Raw genomic sequence first — 16,700 nt, 5'->3', positions numbered from 1 at the left:
AAAGAACGATCACCAAGAATGTAGAATAAATATTGTAATGGATGCTCTAGTCGAAAGTCCCCCCCCCCCCCTCACAAGGTTTTTTCCTCACTATATATAAGGGACAACCCCCTTCTGAACCTTAGAAAACATATCATAGGGAATATTCGAAGTACTCTATCCGCTTGTTGGTCGTCACCTTCTTCCATAGGACAACGTGTTGTAAAGATCTCATCTTTTGTCGTATTGGTCAGTAGTCGTGGTCGTCCAAATTTGGACCCATACAGTTAGTCCCTCCGCTTGTCGAGGTTGCGGCTTGGTGCGTCCTCGATAAGCGGACATCGCCCATACCTGTGGAGAAATTTGATTTTATGAAACGCCATGAGTTGGCCAACAACGGAAGGTTAGCGTGCTCAACGATACCCCTGGTGGTGTGTCTTATCGGGAAAGGATGTCACTTCCACGTGTGTCATCATTATGCGTGTTTTCAGGACAGGGGTTGAGGGCTTGTCGCTTCGATTTCGATGCCATTCTGTAGCTTTCCGCTTCGATTCTGGCGCCACCCAATCCTATAAATAGGGGGAGGGTTTGTTTTTTCAAAAACTCTTGGCCATTTCGTCTCTGGTTATTCTTTCTTATCCCTCCCGTGTTTGCTCTAACGATTCCTTTGCTTCCTTTTTTCCAATCTTCGTTCTTAGCTTTTTCTATTACATTAACACATTTTCCGCCGTAGAGATGCCTAGAACACATCGATCTCGTGAGAGGGTTTCCAACGCCACCCCGTTGTCCATGGCGCTCCCCCTGGTGGTGAGGACATGATGGTGGAGGAAGGGGACAACTTTCCCACCGTGGAGGAGTTATTACCGAGACACCCTATGTCTCGAAGCAACTTTCTTAAGGATCCTCCTCCTACTCCTGCCCCCGTACTCTCTGAAACTAAGCAAGTCCATATCGGCGCTCTCCGTGCAAAATATAACATTCCCACTCATATTGAGATGGTTCCAGCGGGAAGGGACTTCGTGGAAGTCCATAGGCCTGGGTATTGTGCTTTTTATGAGTACCCCTTCGTGATTGGTCATTCCTTCCCCCTTCTCCCGTTAGCGGAAGAATTCTGTCGATTCTATCAGGTTTGCCCAACGAAACTTTCCCCGCACACACTTAAAATACTCGTGTTGTTGACAAAATACGCAGAGTTGGCGGGGTGCGAGGAACCGTTCACCACCTTTTACACTTGTTTTCTCCCAGCTTTCATAGGGGTACTATGGTACATATGAGGCACCGTGGGACAAAAGGGTTGGTGGTCGGAACCGATAACCGGGCAAGTCGTAAATTTTGGCATAAGTAATTCTTCGTCAGAACTGAGAACATCGTGTCTGACCCCGCTAGATTCCCGGAGCGGTGGAACGAGAATCGTAAGTGTCGCTACTTGTTTACTCTTTCTTTTCTTTTTCATTCACCTTAGTGTTTATTTGTTTCTCGTTTGCAGCTATGGGGTGCCCACCTCACCCTATTGCAGGTATAAGGGATTAGGTAGCCCGTCTGCTGTCCCATGCAGCGGAGATTAGAGACTGGCCCGTTTTCGTGAAGCGCTTTGGGCCGAAAGTTTCATCTGGTAAGTATCTTCCTCTGTATCTCTCTTCGACTATATATCGTCGTCTATTGATACGACTCTTTATGATGACAGGTCGCGGAGCTTCTAGGCGGAGGGCCCCAGTCCTTGCATTTCGACAAGTTGTCGCCTCCTCAGGAATGCAATTCACTTTGGATGATTCCGCCCGAGAGGGTCGTGCTCAGTTGGTACAGGCGAGGAAAACCTCTCGGGATATGGTCATGAGGGGGGAGATCCCTTCTTTACCAGTCCATCACCTCGTGGATGAGTCCTCTAATAGGTATGAATCTTCGTTGATAAAGAATAGGAGAATAGAGCTTGGGCAGAGCGTGGACGTTAATACCGGTAAGAGTAGGATGGGTGCATCGGAGATGGCACCGGTACCCACATTTGTGGCTGACGCCATCTTGGCGGGGAGGTCTCCCCAAACAGAAGGGGTTTACCAAGGAGGTGGTTCCGTGCACTCCGTTGAGGGTGGCGCATTGTCTAACGTCGGAGGGGGCCTACTCATCGAGGGCGAAGGCTCGGGCTCGGATGTCGACCGGGGAGATGTTCGTGAGTTTTTGGAGCGTCACACTCACGTAGAGGTCAGAGTGGAGGGTTCTGATCGACACATAGTTGTCCCTGGGAACTACAACTTGTTGTCGGATTGTGATAAGGTGGCATCTACTTTAGCTCCTTTATGTGATGCCCCTGAGAACAAGGCGCTCAGAGCGATGAGCGATACGGAGCTATCCCGGAGCGTCTCTGGCATGGCCCTGCAGATAGATATCTTTCTTTTCATTTCGTCGTTGGGTTCGTGTTATTGTTTTTGGCCTGTCCTTTTGTTTTAACTTTACTTTTTGTGCCAGACCTTTATCATGGAGATTGAGCACGAGCGCCGAGAAAGGAGGAGGACGACCCTCTATGGAAAGATGTCTTCTAAATATCAAGAATATCGCACCAAACATCGTGCGATGACCGACATCTACAATCAAGATCCTGACTTCAAACTGTTCCACGAAGGGCTCAAGCAGAGGGAGGATCAATTGGCGCGTAAGGTCGAGGAGTTGAGGGAACGAGACGAGGACCTTATAAAGGCTATCACCCATAACAGTGAGCTCAAGGCATCCCTTAAAGTGAAGGAAGATGAGCTTGAGCTAAGTAGGGGGTAATGGCCGAGAATTCCGACCTCCAAGCAAAGGTGGCCAATTTAACTGTCGAACTGGATATGAAGATGGCGGAGATCAATGAGCTTAAAGGTGAGTTGGGTGTGAGTGTCGATAGATTGGAGATTGTTATCTCTGAGGCGACGGTTTTGGAAGATGCCCTCTGTGTTTGTAGGTCGGAGCGGACCAAGGAGAAGAAGGCGTCCGCACTTAAGATAGCGGGGCTTGAGGGGCTTGTTCAAGGGCTAGAGGTCGAACTGTCTGCATTGAACAAGCAAATGGTGTCGCGCCCCCTTTTTCTCTCGCGAAATAGGGTTTATGACATTGACAACTCTTTTAACGGGTATTAAAAGAGAAGAATCGCCAGCTAATGATTAAAGTGCATTAGGACACTAAGAAGAGTTTGATTTAGGAAAACCAGAGATCGAGTAAGGGCTTGAAATTATCCCGAAGGGAAGGTGTTAGGCACCCCTCAGGATCCACTAGTGTGGTTCCCGGCCATACTATAATTGTGACTTTAAGTAAGCAAATAAGAGTTTCAAATATGAGGGGGTTTTCACATAAGGGTTGCAGATAGATAAAATTAAAATAAGTGAAAGGCAAGCTGAAATTTGAGAAAAACAGTTTAAAATTTTGAAAGGTAAACAACGAAATAAACAAGTAAAGGAAGGGGGTCCTAAGTTTATAAATAATATGGATCACCCCACACAATGTCTGGTAATCGCTCCTCGACGAGGGGTTACACGTGACATTATCGCGTGATCATCACATCCATATCTACCCTTTCCCACCCCGTTAAGGTGTTAAAACGCGGAATAGTCTCGTTTACTTATTGCATGCTGTTACTCGCCCCAATTCTATCAGCCCCGGAGGTGCTTGGGACTACTAATCCTATAATGGTGGAAAAGTTGGCTTATTTGTGGTTTCAAAATGGTGAAACACTTTTCCAGAGCAGTACAAGAGGGGTAAATACATAGAGGTTTATTTAAGGACAAAGTCTTGATAGTACACGGTTTGTGCAAATAAGGAAAGGAATCAGTTAACAACTAGTAAATCAGAAATTGAGGATTTCGTATGAATGAACCAGGTCAGAAAGATGGGAAGGATTTCGACTTAAGAAAATCAGTACCAATCAACTAAACTTATTAAAAGGAATTCTGAATCAATCACAAGTTGGAAAACCATTTTGAAGAAAGATTCCTCATATATAAAAGCACACAGACACGTTAAACATGAAGAAATTTGTCATGCTATTCAATAGAAGAGCATAGTGTAGGAGAATCAGAATTGTGTGCAAACAAAAGAAGTTCACACTTAGTTCATAGACCCAGAAATAAGTCTAAAAGAGTCAAGGGTCCTCAAACAAAACCCTAGTTTGATCATATGACCAAACTCGGAGGAAACCCCCAAATTCTAGGGTTTTCGACTCGAGTCAAATACAGAGATGATGAGGCAATAGGCTTAGAGATTTCCTTTCAGAATCTCATGAGAAGACAAGCAAATACAAATAATATTCAAAGCAGATAGGCATAGGAGCATAATGAGAGAATAGTCACGACAGTAAAAGAAACGTGTTTAAGAAAACCTTTTAGAAGGGACTTAAACAGAGTCCAGTAGAAGGCAAACAAAACTTAAGAACTCAGTAGGAAATACATACAGTAGAAGAACACAAAAATAACAGAAAAGCATAGCAAAAGATCATATAGGAAAATACATCAAGATAAACATGCGAGCATGGTACAAAACACAGTAGAAAAACAAAGCACAGAATAACATGCATGATAAAGGAAAACATAAGAACATAGTAGAAGAACATGCGTGGTAGAAAAAAAAACATAAGAACATAATATAGACAAATACACACAAAGAAAAGAAGAAGAAAAGTCAGAGAAACATTTTAAGCTTTTCAGAAAAACCCTAAATCGGAAAGAAGTAATTTTTGAAAGAAAAATTAGGGAAAACGTTTAAAAACTCAAGTAGAGCACAGATATAGAACAGATTTAAGAAAACAATTGGAGAAAACCTCAAATAGCTAGGGTTTCATAGGAACCCTAAAGCGAGAAAGGCTTGGAAAAGGTCCGATCTGAGTCGGATAAGTCAAAAATAGGCTCATAATGCTTGGATATGCCGGAGCAAGGCCGGAGAGGCCATAGAACCTTGAATTGGAGAGGACTGAATGGACACCATTGAGGTCATACCTCGAAACTTCGAACACCAAGTGTTTAAGAGCAGAGGGAGATGAGTTTAAGCCATCCATAGCCTGAGAGGCCATAGATTCCGGTGAGCTGAAGGTAGAAGACGGTAGGAGATGATTAGGGTTTCAAGAACCTTCGAGAGAGTTTGAGAGAGGGGGATATTCAGAGGCGGCTGATAGAATGAAATGAGTTAGGGTTAGGGGTGTGGACGGATTAAAAAAGGAAAGGGGAAATCGTGGTCGTTGATCAGATTGATCAACGGCCTGGATTAAAAGGGGTTTGGGTCGGGTAGTTTTAAATGGGTTAAGGGTTGGGTTAAATGGAATTGGGCTTGTCCAAAATTGGGTTTGAAATTGGGTCAATTAGGGGAACCAATTTTGGCTATAATTGAAACAAAATGGGCCAGATTTTAAATAGCCACTTTTCCCTTTTTATTTTTATAAAAATAGTAAAATGACTTCTGAAAATAAATTAAAGGTACTAAGTCAATTAATGATATATAAATATTAATTTAAAAATATTGGAACCAATTTCATAATTATAAAATGCTATTAATCTTAAAATAGGCTAAAATTGCAATTATATGCAATTTAGCTTTTAAAATACCAAATAAATTTGTAAAAAATGTATAAAAATTACCCTAGCTATATTTTGGTAGAAATATAAGATAAAGTAAGTTATTCACCAAAATAATAATTTTGGGATTAATTATTGGTTTTTGTACTGCTAAAATGGGCAATAAATCAGTTTAAAAATATTTTAGAAATTAGAAAAATTATTGAAACACTTGGACATACTTATATATGCATATATATACTATTTTGAAAGTAGTTGCATGTAAAATTACATAGAAAAAAATTGGGTATCAACAGCTGCTCCTCTTTACCCGGGAAGGATGAAAGAGTTGTCGGGTAAAGATATGATGGCCAATTTGACTGAACAAAACGGTTTGAAGAACTTGACTGTGCTCTAGTTCCTGAGCTACCTACATATCCCTGGTCTTACAGGAATTAGGCCATATATAGTTCAGGATCCGTCGGCGGAATATGCCGATGGAGATTTCTTCAAAGACATACGCGATATTTAGGTTGGGATGGATGGTTAAAGTCTAATAGGGCTGCGGGAACTGGAGCGAGATCGCTCCTGCTGAGATGGCTGTTGCTAGCCGGTTTACCTGCAAATAAGCAACACAAGTGTATGTTGTGCGAAAAATTAAACATGATGCAAGTTCCCGTCGGACCATGAATGCTATCTTTGGACGGTTAGGATGACGTCCTCAAACCATGACGTCCTGGGCCATGAAGCGTATGATAAGGATTCGCAGGCCATGAAATGATGTTCTCGGGCTTTGAGAATGATGCCTCCGAACCATGATGCCTTTGAATAATGATATGCAAAAAGATAAAAGGGGTCCTTAGGCCATGAAATGGCGGTCTCGGGGTATGAAAATGGTGCCTCTGAACAATGACGCCTTTGGACAATTTGGCGATCTTTCAGCTCATGAGATGCAATAGGTAGCGATCTTTCATCCAATGAAATGTAATAAGTGGCGATCTTTCAGCCGATGCAGTGTATAAATGAAGCAGCGATATTTCAACCATGCAGATGTAAATAAAGCGGCGATCTTTCAGCCGATGCAAGGTATAAATGAAGCGGCGATCTTTCAGCTGATGAAATGCAATAAGTGGCGATCTTTCAGCCGATGCAAGGTATAAATAAAGCGGCGATCTTTCAGCCGATAAAATGCAATAAGTGGCGATCTTTCAGTCGATGCAAGGTATAAATGAAGCGGCGATATTTCAGCCATGCAGATGTAAATAAAGCGGCGATCTTTCAGCCAATGCAAGGTATAAATGAAGCGGCGATCTTTCAGCCGATGCAAAATGTAAAGGTGGCGATCTTTCAGCCATGCAAATGTAAATAAGGTGGCGATCTTTCAACCAATGCAAATGTAAAGGTGGTGATCTTTTAGCCATGCAGATGTGGAGTTGCCGATCTTTCAGCCATGCAGCTGGAGGTAGAGCTTAACCTCGGAAGGCAGAATGGTAGCCTTATGCAATGTAGAAAATGCAGATGGAGACAGAACTTAGTCTCGGAAGGCAGAATGGTAGCCTTATGCAATGTAGAAATGCAGATGGAGATAGTGCTTAGTCTCGGAAGGTAGTATGGTAGCCTTATGCAATGCAGAAATGCAGATGGAGACAGTGTTTCGTCTCGGTAGGCAGAATGGTAGCCTTATGTAGGAAGTAAAAAGGGCAAACGATAATAGAGTTTTCTTAGCTGATAGCGGATTGCGGTATTGTGATTGTTGGGGATATCGTGCCTGCTGGGGACACTGTTGTGTGCAGATAACAGTCTCGAGCAAGTGCAACGGCTCGGAGAGTTGTATTCCTGAACTTTATGAGTGAGCGTGTGGTATATTTGATGATTTTGCAACTCAAGTGCCTACATCCAAAGAAAATCGTGAGTTTTGTAAAGGGGGAGGTTAGTTCGTATCCCTACTGGCTTTGCTTGACCTGCTCGATTTTGATCTGGTGATACTGCCTGTATCATTGGGGTAGCGTTGCTAAACAGAGCGATTTCAGAAATAAACATGCATGATTTTAGTAAAGTAAAATGTAACATAAATACATAATTGAGAATAGTTTTCTTTAGATGAACCGACGACTGCGACGTGGTTCAAGACATTGCAACTTTTCTTACTCCGGAATTTTGAGGGTCCTCCTCAAAATTATGCCCTAGTTTATTGGGTTGCTGCTTCTGACGGGTGCTCACGGCGAATGGCTGAAATCATTTCGGAATTTTGAGGGTCTTCCTCAAAATTCTGCCCCAATTTCTAGTTGCGGGGGGAAATGAATATTTTATTGAATTGTGACTGAACCCATAGGGCTTCCTACGTATCCCCTCTTAAACGGGAATCAGGTCAGGCGTAGTTCAAATTACATCATGAAAGAAAGCATAAAGGTTACACATAGTATCGCTTGACTGCGTCTATCGGATTTGGCCAAACTTCTCCGTCCATACTCAAAGCTTTCGACGGTTCCCAAAGGTCCACTATTGGGGAAATTAGTTTGTGCTTGCAAATGGGTCCTACTTGGTTCGATGTCGATTTCCAAGTAATAGATGTGTCAGCATCTTACAACTTGCTGTTGGGACGACCGTGGATTCATGACGCTGGGGCTGTAGCGTCAACACTACATCAGGCACTAAAGTTTGAGTGGAATCACCAAGAGGTTATCATTCACGGCGACGGTAGCAATCCCATATACAGTCGCCAAACCATCTCAGCGATCGGAGGAAGAAGAAAGATAGGCGGGGAAACCTATCACCACATCGATCGAGTCAACGCCGTTGACAAAGACAAATGGTGGGACAACAAAATTGAAAGCATATTGAGTATGGACCCTGTCCCAATGTTCTAAGTGTTACCAACAGACAAATATTGAGTATGGACCCTCCATCAATTAGGATCCTAGTGATAAAATAATCTTCGCATTGCACGGTGATGTGCAACGCTTTGTTGTGGCCCAACCCTTCTGGTGGCAGCTCATCTTCATGAAAAGTAATCTTGTGACTTTCCAATACCTGCCCTACCATGTTTTCTATTTCTCCTCCGGTGATGTTGCTTGGTACATATACCTCACTCAGCACCTTCAACAAGGCATTCTTATGTGCATCGGAACTTGCAGCAAAGCTAGGATAGAAATTTGTGCCGGTGTTTTGTTCAGCTGACCAATGACTGAGTATCCCTTGGCTTGTACCTTTCGCCAGAGATCATCGGGCCCGGTTTCAGTGATAGTCGGCCGACCATAGGCTTGCTTACTCGACTCAGCTAAATGCTCCAGAGTATAAACATTGCCGGTTCTTGTCATACCCTGTGTCGCAACTGTTTCCCCGAACTTGGCTTTCCTTTTCCTTCTCGTCTCGGCTGTGTAATCCCAAGGTATGGCATTTGTATGGAACGGTGTTACGGCCAACATTGCTACTGGAATGGGCACCTTTATTCCGAATGGAGCATGTGTTTTGGGAGGTAAAACTACAACTTCAAACGGTGCGGGTGCGTTTGTTGGAGACCCAAAATCGACCTCAATTGGTGTTGGCATCTTTATAGGGGGTTGTGCTTCAAACTCAAGTGGTATGGACATATTCACCTCGGTGTCCCCAGAAGGCTGGATCTGAACTATAATTGGATTAAGGGTGACTGTCGGTTTCTTTGGATCGTCACCTTCCGCGATCAAACCGATCGATCCCTTGGGGTCCTAATCATCTTCCATATCAATCATGTGAACGCCTCCACCCTTGTGGTAGGGCAGAGGGTTGTTGCGGACATTCGGATCAGGCTCCTTTGCCACAATAATCTTGTTATCAATTAGTGCCTGGATCTTATCTTTTAGAGAACGACATTCATCAATGACATGCCCTTTCATGCCAGAATGGTATGCACATGATTTATTTAGATTGACCTATTGGGAAGGGTTTTCAGGGGTTATAGCAAAGATGGGGGTGACATAACCAGCAGCTTTGAGCCTTTCATACAGATGGTCAATTGGTTCAGCAATATTGTTTGGGAGGTCTACGGTCGAAATTCGGTCGGGGTCTAGGAAAGTTTTGGCGAGTGGGAGGTGATTGATAGTGAGAGTGTTGAGCATTGTAGGCTTGGTAGACATGTGCGGGTTGGGAATATCTAGGTGAAGTAGGCTGATATGTGGGAGGTAAAGGTGATTGGTAAGTAGGTGGTGGAGTTTGGTAAGAGGGCGAGGGTGCTTGGAAATTTGGAGTAGGTTGATATGTGAGTGGAGGCATCGGGTAGGTTTGGTATTTGATAGGGGATTTGGTTCTCTATGCAACCATTACGGCACTCACGTCCCTTTTCTTGGACGTGCCACCAGACTGTAGAGCCTTGTTGGTAGCCTGCAAGGCTTCAAAGTTTGTGACCATACCACTTTTGATGCCTTCCTCGATCCTCTCACCTAGCTTGATGATGTCGAAAAATTTCTAGCTTTCAATCAGCATCAACCTTTCATAGTACTGTGGGTCTTGAGCTCGGACGAAAAACCTGTTCATTTGTTTTTCTTCTAAAGCCGGTCTGACCTTAGCAGCTTCTGCTCTCCAGCGAGTAGCATACTAGCGGAATGTCTCCGCGGGTTTCTTCTTTAGGTTCTGGATGCAGAACACATCTGGCATATTTTCTGTGTTGAACCTGAACCTGTCCATGAAATCGGACGCCATGCTTACCCAGTTCAACCACTTCTTCGGATCTTGGTTAATGTACCAAGACAGAGCATCTCCCTTCAGAATCCTCATGAAAAGTTTCATGCGGATCCTTTTGTCCTTTCTTACTCCGACCAGTTTGTCGCAGTATGTTCTCAAAGGAACTCTCGGATCTCTTGTACCATCGAATATCTCGAACTTCGGAGGTTTGTATCCCTTGGGCAGTTCAACATCGGGCTGTATGCAGAGATCTTCATAGTTTAGCCCCTCAATTCCTTTGCTTCCTTCGACGCCCTGAATTCGGCTAGTCAACTTCTTAAGCTCTTCAGCCAGACTCCTGATGAGTGAGTCTTTATCATCAAACTCGGGTGTGCTTGAAATGAGTTGGGTGGAGTGTGGCATGGTTTCCACGTAGATGGGGGTGTTATAAGTGTGGAAATGGTCATTTGTGGAGTTCACCCATTCTGGGATGAGCAGTGGAGTATTGTTGGAAGTATGACAGGTGTTGCAGTGGTGGTGAGGAGCGGGATAGTTTTGTGATTTTGGGATGTTTTGTGGAGGTGTGGGGTTCTGAGCGTTAGGAAAATTGACATCTGGGGTGGTGAGGGAAAATGATAAGCTCTCCAAGTTCCGGACCTGATCAAGTTCCTCCTGAAATTTCAACAGGTTTTGCTCGAGTTGGGACGCACTTTCTTTGGAGACCTGAGTACCATGAGTGACCTCTACCTGTTCAGTTGAGTTGTTCAGATCCTCCATCTTTTCTTTGTTCTTGTTTTTGACAGGACATGGAGGAGGAGTGGGTGGAGGGCCTTTTGATCTTGTGGAATATGATAACGATGCCAGAGTACACGAACTAACCTTGGGGGAGGGGAATAAATAAAAAAAAATAAAAACAAAAGGGTAACAAGTCAGTGAGGATTATAAGAAAAAATGTTGCGATATTTAAACACATAGTGCAAGAATGTAAATCATGTCCTAATTTGGGGAACCTCTTTGTGCCTGAGGTAGGCCTAGCGACAAGTCGATTTGGAGATCTTATAATGCTAAATGCCTCATTTTATTGATAAAAAGTAGACGAATCCCAAAGCGACACTAAATAATAGGAAATAAAATGTCACTAGTGGCCATGGGCCTTATTACATTCATAAAACGAAAAGTAAAGACTCCTATCTACTTGGTCCCAGAAAGACCTTCCCCAGACTCGGCATTTTTGGCTCCATCGAACAGCTTCACCAGCTCGCGAAGTCCCAACAGCAAGTAGGCTCTAGCCAGGTGTTCACCCTCGTTTCCCTCAGCATTCTGGCAGTCCTCGATCCTCTTGATGAATTTCCTTTCCAGCTCCACTAGACCCCGTTCCAAGTATCCTAGTTGCTTGTTGGCGCTGACAGCCATGTCTTTCCATTCTTCAATCAGCTTTTGGTGGGCTTCTTGAATCTCTCGGTGTTCGCTTTCACATTCCCGAATCCTATTGTGCAGTTGGTTGTATTTGACCTGTGCTTCAGCCCTTTCGTCGATGATTCTGTGACCTCGAACAAACCCAGGTTGCCCCAGACCATTGTGATTGTCCTCCAGTCATCCTGAATAGTATGGGGTGCAGCCAGCATGGTATCTATCTGGCTCGATAGTATCTCTCCCCATGATGATCTTGCAATGCCACATATGCTGAGCTTGGCACTTATAAGGACTGTCACCAGCTTGGAAGTCGGCCCAGAAGTGATTCATCTTGTCGACCCTTGGTATAACCTGTTTCCTACCAGCCTGTCTCATAACCAGGATATGGACATAAGGGTAGGTTACTCTCAAACCGATCAGTATCAGAAATAGTGCGTCCCTGGATCAGGCGATGAACTCTTCAGTAGGGAACCACTCGAACATCCATTGTATTTGATCCTCAGTCAAATTTTCAAACAACTCCACCCATCCCTTGGCATCTTCTGGCTGAGCAAACATGTTGGGCATGTAGTTCATTCGCCTTGGTTGATGGAAGGCTATATGATCGTCCCAGTGTCTATGCTGAATCTCTTGCCGATATTCACCCCTTTGGAGATGCTCCATGAGCCAAAGTTGGAGTAGCAAGTTGCAACCCTCGAAGTGTGGGGCTCTTTGTTGGCACTTTTTCAGGGCTCGGTATATCTCTGCGATGATCATGGGCACTATGCTAAATGGTTGTCCCCTAATTCCCTCTATCAAAGTTTTGGTGACCATGGCTAGCCTGGTGTGGATCCTTGCTTTCTTCATTGGAAACACTATCATCCCCAAAAAATAGAACATGAAGACAAAGACCCTTCGGTGAATATGCCCCAACGATGTAAGGGCAAACTCATCCGGATAAGTACGGTAGGATTTGCTATGACCGTACCTTTCGTACAAATAATCAAAGGGAATGTAAGATTCCTTCAAACATGTCAAGTCTGGATTCTTCCTTAGGCCCATCATTTTGAGGAAACCTCTACCCTTGCTATTTTCCGGCATTAACAAACCCGGAGTCTCCCATGGTATACCAGTCAATCCTCCTATTTCCTCTAGCAGGGGTGTTATCTTAATCTCCCCGAAGCGAAACACGGACCTATCACAGTCCCAGAACAAAGTAGCAGCTTCTATGATTTTGTTATTGGGTTGGACCTCCAGGAGAGAAGGTAGATTTCCTAGGTATTTTCGGACAAGAGTCTGATCACTAGAATGAAGATCCTCCCACCAGCTTAGCAACCTTGGGTGAATGTTTGTGACCATGCCGAATCTGAGGACTTCGTGCCTCATGTTTCTGCAAGACAAAAGGGTCAGTCCCTTACCCCTACCAGACTCGACTATTAAATACCAATAATTGGCATAAAAGCATTTAATTCTCCAAATAAATGCACAAAACATGATAGTGTCTGTTTGGGTTTTTGGGAAACCCAGTGGACTTTGGTAAGGCTATCTTAAAGAGTCATTATGCGGACAACATAACTGACTTGGCTAGGTTTGACCATGATGCATGCACAATTAAACAAATTAAGGTTTCTATGGGGTTTTTAGACTGGTACCCTTTAGCGGACAACTCAAGAGGGAAAGGCACTGAACCGTCGACTAAACCGTTGATCGACTGGTTTTACTGCAAATACGCCTTTGCTGGATTTAAAGGGTGAAAATATCGGAAGAGCGCAACCACTCATTATAAACGTTGCTATGGTATTTGTTTGGCAAGATTGGAATATGATGTTGAAAACATGTTTATACAATGATTAAACAAGTTGTCACGTATTTGCACATTCATAAAGTAATAATTACAATAATTTAAAACAGTCATAAAGGAGTGCAGTAGAGGAAAGCAGTAAAGGAGACAAGGGAAAGAAACAAGAGACGAGTCAGTTTCGCAATCGAAAAGAAAATTAAATGCTTAAAAGAAATAAACAAATAATTGTGCATAAAGAAGCATAAATCACAATAATAGTCTGAAATGGTAAAAGCCTAAATTTCCCCAGCAGAGTCGCCATGCTGTCGCGCCTCCTTTTTCTCTCGCGAAATAGGGTTTATGACATTGACAACTCTTTTAACGGGTATTAAAAGAGAAGAGTCGCCACCTAATGATTAAAGTGCATTAGGACACTAAGAAGAGTTTGATTTAGGAAAACCAAAGATCGAGTAAGGGCTTGAAATTACCCTAAGGCAAGGTATAAGGCACCCCTCAGGATCCACTAGTGTGGTTCCCGGCCATACTATAATTGTGTAAATAAGAGTTTCAAATATGAAGGGGTTTTAACATAAGGGTTGCAGATAGATAAAATTAAAAGAAGTGAAAGGCAAGCTGAAATTTGAGAAAAATGGTTTAAAATTTTGAAAGGTAAACAACGAAATAAACAAGTAAAGGAAAGGGGGGGTCCTAAGTTTATAAATAATATGGGTCACCCAACACAATGTCCGGTAATCGCTCCTCGATGAGGGGTTACACGTGACATTATCGCATGGTCATCACATCCATATCTACCCTTTCCCACCCCATTAAGGTGTTAAAGCGTGGAATAGTCTCGTTTACTTATTGCATGCTATTACCCGCCCCAATTCTATCAGCCCCGGAGGTGCTTGGGACTAATAATCCTATAATGGTGGAAAAGTTGGCTTATTTGTGGTTTCAAAAGGTAAATATACTAAGGCAACAAACAAAACATGTATAGCAAGTATTGGGAAAACACATAAACAGGTATGGCTCAAATAAACCTCCTCAAATCAAAGAAAAACATCTAGTTTAGCATGTCTTACATGTACTAATTAGGGTCTGATTAAAACTTAAAAGGGGAGAGCAGTCTAATTTATCACATATTTTCAGATAAGAAGTCCGAATTAGGCCTACCCGCTGGTCGTAATTAACAAAGAAAACTGGTGCAGTCATAACTTTTATCCTAAGGCTTGCCTAAGTGTTAGACGAAACCTATAGGCATGATATCTACTGGTTTCAGAAAAGATGAAGTGCACTGATTTTAGAAGAGGTCGTCAGTTATTCAGGGAAGACGAGTTTTGACAAAAGATTCTAAAATCGACAATGATATTGTCGATTTTAGACTTATAGGTGAACGAAAATGTTTCATACTAGGTTGTTAAATCCTATAGGCATGCTTTCTAGGTGTTGTTGACTTTAAAAACATTGTTATTGACATGCAAAAATCCTATAGGCAGGTCATCTATATGCAGTTAGTTATTTAACTCCTATAAACTGGTTTGCCTAATGACAGATGCACATGCAAATTGCAGGAAGTCCTATAGGCATATTATCTATAGGGTACGCAGAATTTTAGAATTGACTTATGGACATGGTCTCTATATAATACAGAAGTGCAGAAACCTATAGACATGGTCTCTATATAATACAGAAGTGCAGAAACCTATAGACATAGTATCTATATGAAATGCAGAAGTGCAAAAGTATAATAATTCCCTATGAACATGATATCTATATGAAATGCGGATGTGCAGAAGTATAATAATTCCCTATGAACATGATATCTATATGAAATTCGGAAGTGCAGAAGTATAATGATTCCCTATGAACATGATATCTACCCCTTTGCAGCCATGATTCCCTCCCTTTTCACAAGCCATCCCCAATAGTTATTACAAGTTATTACAGCCCGGAATGAAATAAGAAAAGCAAAATTAAAAGTACAACCAAAGGGGAGCCTAATTCAGACTCCATGTCTGAAATATGAGATGAACTAACTCTAAAGATCATGATCCAAAGCCTTTCTCTCATCTTTGGATGTGTCAGAGTTCCCTAAGAGTCTCATATGGACTCCGGGCAGTGCTCACACCCAAATATTACCAGATTAAGAACATAGTGCAGTGTGGAAGGGCCAGCCCTCAAGTGTCCAAGTTCAGAGGGAACTCAAGGTCCCAAGGCAAGGCTCACAAGAGGGGGCAGAACCTAGAAGCTAGGAGAGAGTGCAAGTGCAGAAGTGAAATTTTGAAAGGGGAAAGGGGGAAAAGGGAACAACTTAAAAATCAGTGTATATAGGGGTATAGAGGAGTAGGGAATTTGCAAGAACACAAGAGAAGCAGGCTGATGGGCGTACTCAGCAATGGGATATGCTGGCACACCCTCCAGCCTGTTAGAGGTTAGGACCTCACTGGTTCAGAACTCAAGTCATGGGCAACAACTCATGTTGCCATGCCCTAAGTCACCACTTACAAACATATAGGGGTAATGGGGTAGGGAGAAAAGATTCACAGCAGAAACAGGCAGAAGAACATAGGCATATTAAGTTAAATATTGAACTCTACATAAGCAGTAAGGTAGCCATGGATATAAAAACTTTAAGTAAGTACATTGGGGTGATGCTGAAACTAAAATTAGGACATACCAGTTTCAGAGAAAACAAACAAAGAGAAAGCAGTAGTCTTGTAAAGCTAAAGTGCAAACGAGCAATCAGAATGCTATGAGTTTAGAAGAGGATTGTGAAGTGTAGAAGTATTGAATTGAAGGTGTCCTAAAGTGCAGAAGGGTCGTGCCCTTTTATAGTGCAGAAAGCAAGTAGAAATAGGTAAGAAAAATAGTTTGGAAATCAATTACACAAGGTCTCCCTTTAATTAAGGGATTCTGATTTCAAACGGGCAAAATAATTAAGGAAAAGGGTCAATCAAACACTTTTCCAGAGCAGTACAAGAGGGGTAAATACATAGAGGTTTATTCAAGGACAAAGTTTTGATAGTACACGGTTTGTGCAAATAAGGAAAGGAAATCAGTTAACAGCTAGTAAATCAGAAATTGAAGATTTCGTATGAATGAACCAGGTCAGAAAGATGGGAAGGGTTTCGACTTAAGGAAAATTAGTACAATCAATTAAACTTATTAAAAGGAATTCTGAATCAATCACAAGTTGGAAAATCATTTTGAAGAAAGATTCCTCATATATAAAAGCACACAGACACGTTAAACATGAAGAATTTTGTCATGCTATTCAATAGAAGAGTCTAGTGTAGGAGAATCAGAATTGTGTGCAAACAAAAGAAGTTCACACTTAGTTCATAGACCCAGAAATAAGTCTGAAAGAGTCAAGGGTCCTCAAACAGAACCCTAGTTTGATCATA

The sequence above is a fragment of the Nicotiana sylvestris genome, chromosome 6 (assembly GCF_000393655.2).
Source record: "Nicotiana sylvestris chromosome 6, ASM39365v2, whole genome shotgun sequence".
Lineage (NCBI taxonomy): Eukaryota > Viridiplantae > Streptophyta > Magnoliopsida > Solanales > Solanaceae > Nicotiana > Nicotiana sylvestris.
Note: the sequence above shows the minus strand (reverse complement) of the source record.